Source organism: Pavona decussata, unplaced genomic scaffold, assembly GCF_977016875.1.
Source record: "Pavona decussata unplaced genomic scaffold, jaPavDecu1.1 SCAFFOLD_51, whole genome shotgun sequence".
NCBI classification, from domain to species: Eukaryota; Metazoa; Cnidaria; class Anthozoa; order Scleractinia; family Agariciidae; genus Pavona; species Pavona decussata.
Window position 1 is genome coordinate 5,312,501 of NW_028145473.1, and position 5,870 is coordinate 5,318,370.

Genomic DNA, 5,870 nt, shown 5'->3' on the forward strand with positions numbered 1-5,870 from the left:
TGGGTAGATAAATTAAAAAAAATAATAACTTCCCACATTGATTTTTCTTTCGTTTGATGACAGTAAGCAGATATCTGTCAAAGAAGGTTAACCGTCTAAAAAAAATTAGGGGTCACCGACCTTTTAAAACCGCAAAATCCAGTTGAAGTTGTCGAAGACGTTAGAAACTTACGGAAGTCACGTTTTTGCGTGACAGGTCGGAGAAGCACTGGAACCAGGGAGGAAGTAAGGCCATTCCCATGATGCATTGCTTCCAACTATATTATCACCGGTCGTTGCTCACGTGATCTCACATTTCGACTCAAACACAATGAATGCAGTACGCATTGTCGAGCGCTTTTGAAGTAAACAAGCTAGTTTATCTTCACTGTATCGATGAGAGGACCAAGAAATTTGTACCAATTACAATTTTCCTTTGTATGGAAATCTTATATGTGCTTGGGCAAGCCGCATGTTAGTTTTCTGAGCGAGCTTGCTGTTCGACGCATTTGTTGTTTTGTGTGGAGCGCGGAGTCTGAAGGGAAACTGTCGGCTGCTCGAAGTCCAGTACTTCTGAATGTGAAATCATCCTGTTATTTCACGGTAAGTAATAATATTTCCTTTATCTTATACGTTATTTATTCGCCATTTACCCGTACCGCCGCAGTTCGATTCGTACTGTAATGTCGCTTGCGTTTGTTCTACATATTCTTCAATCGTTTCACCACTAAGCTTTAATTGTAATAAAAGTTATCGCATCTATAATAATTTGCTTGTTCTCCCGACTCTTCTATAGGAATCTACTGAAAGAAAAATTTCATTTATCGTCGATTTCGACTTTGTGTCCTCCACGAGCGCCCCCACAAGATTTCCTCAACCAAAATCGATGGAAGAGTTGGAAAATTCTTCGGCGGAAGATCCCCTTGCCGATTGCTGGCCGTGGCTCGAATTTGCGACATGCCAGTGTAAATTTCCTGCTCTAGGAAGTGTCCTCATAAATTCAGTTAGGCCTGATATTGACAGTGTGTACGAAGACGGATCATCAGAGGACGGATCGTAGCATTCAGATAAGGAACAAGGCCGTGAAGAACACGAAGAAAATGATGCTAGACGACGAGCAGGGTGACAAGGAAGAGGATTCAGTTCCAGTGTTTACAGAGTATGTCGGATTACGTGGCAGTTCTTGGCACCAAGACTGCTAGAGCACTTTTATGAAGTGCCGAGATAAACTCTGCAGTAAAGAGGAAATTGAACTGAGAGCCCTGCCCGAACCTGATAATGTGAGGGACAAAAATGCACTCATTATTCAAGCCAAAGTCAATGATCAGTGGGATAGGATTGGATATATCCCAAAGGAACAAGTGCGAAAGTTTACTGTGGCTATTAGAAACAATGAAGTAAAAATTATCAAATTCAAAAACATTAAATGCCAGGCTCTAATGTCAGATGCTGCCACTCGGGTCTACGCAGCATCAGTATTAGTCACCAAGACTTGTAAATGGTTGCCTCGTGATAACCAGTATAATGATGACTGATGACATTTAGGTCCTGAGTCGTGATTTACATGAGCCAGTCTAGCACGGGTACTGAGAACCTGGCTATCCGGGATGAGTATGTTCTCATGTGCTGAGATCCCAGCAAACCAAGCCAGCCTGGTTCATGTAATCAGGCCATAAAAATATACTTTCCTCTGCCCATTGCCAGCAGTGTTGAAGTTCTTTACATTGTTAATGGAGGGGGGGGGGGGGGGGGGCGACATCACATCAAACTCCCAGCAAAGTTGCACCAAGTAAAGTCAATCAATATTGGTAGTTGATCGATAAATGTGCCATCAATTACTGACGATTTTTAAAATAGATGAATCCATGTTATAAATTTATTCGCACACTGACTACGTGTACAACATGACAAATAGAATCGTAAACTATCAATGAGGATGGCACACTCCACAACGTTGCCTGTAATGGCCCTGTATAGATTTGGATTTCCAATAACTCAGTAGGGCAGTCATGATAATACCGAGTTGGACATTTCATTCTTAGCGAATTTATTAGTGAATTTCTACTCGTCCAAAAGGATTGACACTTTCCAGGGGGGGGGGGAGGGGTCTAATTATTCTCTTTTTGTGAACCATCAATGATGCCCATGCTCATTGTAGCCATAAATTGTTTAAAATTTTGTTTGGGATTTGTTATATTAAATTAGGAAAATGATGTCAGCTTGCAAAATTGCGAGGCAGTTTAGAAACCACCATTTTTTGTTTAAAGTAACCATTGGAGTAAAGGAAATAAACTGTTCAAACAACTCAACAGATGAACCATTTTTCTTCCACAATAGGCCATTTAGAGTTTCCATTTGCATGTGTCAAAGAGAGGCAAAGTCCAAATCCTTTGTTATGAAAATGACTCTTATTTGCAAGTGACTAAAAATCATTTTCATATGAAAGGTTTTGCACTTGCCTCGCATAAACAGGAAAAAGGCAAGTCTGTAAATTTCTGTTAATTAGTTTCCTCTGAATGTTCAAACATACAATTAAATATCGTATCAGAGTAAGAAATCCATAAAGATATATCATTTTCGACTGTACATAAACAGTATGTTTATTTCAACTTACACAAGATTTACACAATATCACATGGTGTCACATACAGGTCACCAGTTTGAACATTGGAGGTAACTATGGTAACCTTTCACCAGCTTGGTAAATCATGTTTAGTCTTCAATGACTGACTTAATTTCGTTTTTGTATTAATGAGATGTTCATAGCTTACCGGCTAGTCTATTGGTATAGATGTTTCCAATAAATCTTATCCCCAAGAAATCTCCAAAAAAAGGCTGTGGAGGAGGCAGTATTAGTATAACTTGTCAGATTGATTAAATGACAGGAGGTAAATCAACGTCAAATCGATGAAATCTTTGCCTGGTTGACACTCTATCTCTTGCTGGTAAGAATGACCTTCCTGCAGTGAAAATTGAGCTGTCTTCTCTTGTGTTTTGCACAAGTCGGTGAAGCCGGTATGGATTTTTAGCAGGGTTATCATTTGCAGCATCATTAAGATTTGTACTTGTATTCGTGTAAGGAGGATTATCAGCTGTTGACCAAACTATTTTCAAATAATTCTTATATTGTCTGAAAAAAGTTATGATTATTGGTGGCTTTCGAACCAAAAGACAAGGAGGCACTCAGTTGTCAATGTGGTAGTATGATTGGACAATATTGTTGAAAATATTTCCCTATTTTTTTTTTTTTTTCATTATGCCATCTGCTCCATATTTGAAAATCATTTCTAGTCTCCTCAAGTGCACATAACTTCAATTAGTTCAATTTTGGTCTTCATATGCATACCGCTCAATTTTTCTCTATTTGAATTTGAACTCTTTCAGTGTAAAATTAAGCCTAGCCAGCTGGGGCACATGCAAAAGAGGCATTCTAGATCATCAGTTTCTGAACCACGGGGGTTCTCTTCATAGCCAATCTCCACACTTTGGCAACGCCGAAACTCTTGACACTCAATGTTGGTTGTCACCTCAATCACAGTTTCACTGGAAAATCCTCTGATGCCACCGATGGGTCTAGACCAAAAAACAAGAGGAACAAAACCTTATTGTCAAGTATTTCCTCAACAAAAAAGCAGTCATGCTCAATCATAGTATTGAGGATGGTAACCATTAACTCCTCTGGCTCATGGCCACTGGAACTAAGCTAGAAATAACTTGTGTGAGAAGGTTAAAATTCATTTACTCCTTGTTCACTGCCAAATTAAATTAGAGTCCCTAATGATGCCTTGTTTATGGAAATGTGTTAATAGAACCAAGTCAAGTTTGTGTCATAAAAAACTGAAATAATCACTATTATGAAAAGTTCTAAGTTCACAATACTGAAGAGGAAATGCAATGAAAGAGAAAAATTCAAACAGTCTAAACAAATGTTTCAAGGTCTTATTTTAGGAAACATAATTTAAGCAATTGTTTCAAATTACAAACTTGATCATCAAGAAATTGACCTGATCCATAACAAAACACAGTAATATATAAAGAATTGTACTTGTTAATCTGTTTAAAGATCAGAGTGGATTTACAGATGACAATAATAAATGGATAAGATTCATTGTTATTAAATGTTGGTTCATGTACAGTGTCCTACCTCTGATAGAGGCCTTTCAGTCAACAAGGTTTTACTGGACGCATCACACGTACAATGTACCGTTGATCGCTTTTTCTCTGGCTTATTAAGTGTTGTCGCACTTTCTATCTGATGTCTTTTCCCCGAACTGGAATCGTCCATTATCTAGAACGAAGAAGCACGAAGATAAACAAAACATTGCTTCTCGATATTTCTCATTTCTACCGAAAACAGCTCAGAGCAGGACGAAAATTGCAATAAAACAAGAATAAACAGTCCAAATTTCGCGTCACAAAGAAAAGAAAGCGAACCGCTTGAACTATATGATGCAACAAGGCGAAGTCCAGCGAATAGCGCAGTGAAAGCAGTTTGCCCTTGCGACACCATTCAACAGTGAAAGTAACCATTCGCGCCATATTTTCAGGGATTTTCAGTCGATATTTGCCCCAATAAAACGTGAGTACATTAGGGTACATTTCGAATACTTTAGTTCTGTGTTCCTCAAAGCAAAGATTTAACGCTTCAATGGGCAAATGTATTCCATATATTATTGAAGAAAACGATTTTCGCATACCTTTGTGAAACGATCATAGACAAACAATGGCGTCTTCACGGCATGCTGCCCACAAACAAAGCCCTAGAAAAATAATACAGCACAATCATTATTCCTTCAATTCCTCATCAATAAGTAGTGGAAATGACAAAATACAAAAATCAGGGGAAAACTTACCGAAATCGACTTCCGTGAACAAGATAAATCCAGATGAAAAACGGTGATTTTACGCGCGAACCACAACGATTTCTCTACGTGGCATCATTGAGGCGAGGGTTTTTGACGCTAAGCATCATGGGTAGGGCCTTATTTCCTCCCTGCACTGGAACCTAAACAGGATTATCTATCCCATAATTCACAGCTCACAATGGTTGCTCGATCGTTTTTTGTTTTCGTTCGAGTGTGCTGTCAAACCTCTGATCGTGTAAGTTGTTTATTGTTATTCTACCTTCAAAACTTATACAGCTGTTTAGCCAATGCCAGGAAAATGCATCTATAGCCGTGAGCGAGGCGAAAATGTGAGAAGTAAGCTTATTTATTTACCTAGAATAGGTATGTGGAGAGTGATTGTACACGGGATTGGTGATCAATAAAATTGCTTTCTTGTATAAGGGTAAGACTTTCTCGTTTACTGTCAAAACTTAAAAAAGCTTAAGGTGACTTCGATTGACGAATAGACTAAATAAAGTATTGCATTTCAATTATTTTATTATATCGAGAGTGAAGTAAATATATTAATGTCTTTGCGCGAAATACCCGCAGGTATCGATGCCTTTTCTTGGACTTTTTGTTGTAAACTTAACCCGTCTAATCGTTTCACGTCAATTTTTCGTTTCAAAACTGTGCAACGGAGATGAATTTCCCTCTTTTTAATGCTGTCACGTCGGCCGACATGTGTGTTTACCTCCGTCTTCCTCCGTGTATCGTCAACCATAAATTGCGCGTGAAATTGCTTGGCGTGTGCGTTACCTGCGCACTAAAGATGCGCATAAACAATTAGCGCGAACGTCCTTAAGGACGCTGGATATAGTTTTTCACTTTCCTGATGCAATATATTTAAATTAAAACTAGAAATACGTGACTCGCAAAACCTCGCGAAGCTGGGGCTGGGTGGAAAGCCCTCTTTACACGTATTGTAGCATCAAACGAGGAGATTAAAAGGCGCATAAGATTTATTTTTTTATGAGCATAGTGTTTTCGTAGTTCCACGGGCTA

At 38.7% G+C, this 5,870-nt stretch overlaps 1 long non-coding RNA gene across 2 annotated transcripts; it reads right to left on the minus strand.

Annotated features, from left to right (window-relative positions):
• Positions 1-2,550: 2,550 nt before the first annotated feature.
• On the minus strand, positions 2,551-4,966 carry LOC146481216 (uncharacterized). Of its 2 annotated transcripts, XR_014864490.1 has the most exons (4): positions 4,833-4,966; positions 4,677-4,739; positions 4,124-4,267; positions 2,551-3,552 (listed from the first exon to the last, which is right to left on the minus strand). It is a non-coding gene; the product is annotated as an uncharacterized LOC146481216 (long non-coding RNA). The 2 variants fall into 2 exon arrangements; XR_014864491.1 differs by lacking the exons at positions 4,677-4,739; positions 4,833-4,966 and having other exon boundaries at positions 4,124-4,669.
• Between the last annotated feature and the right edge of the window lie 904 nt (positions 4,967-5,870).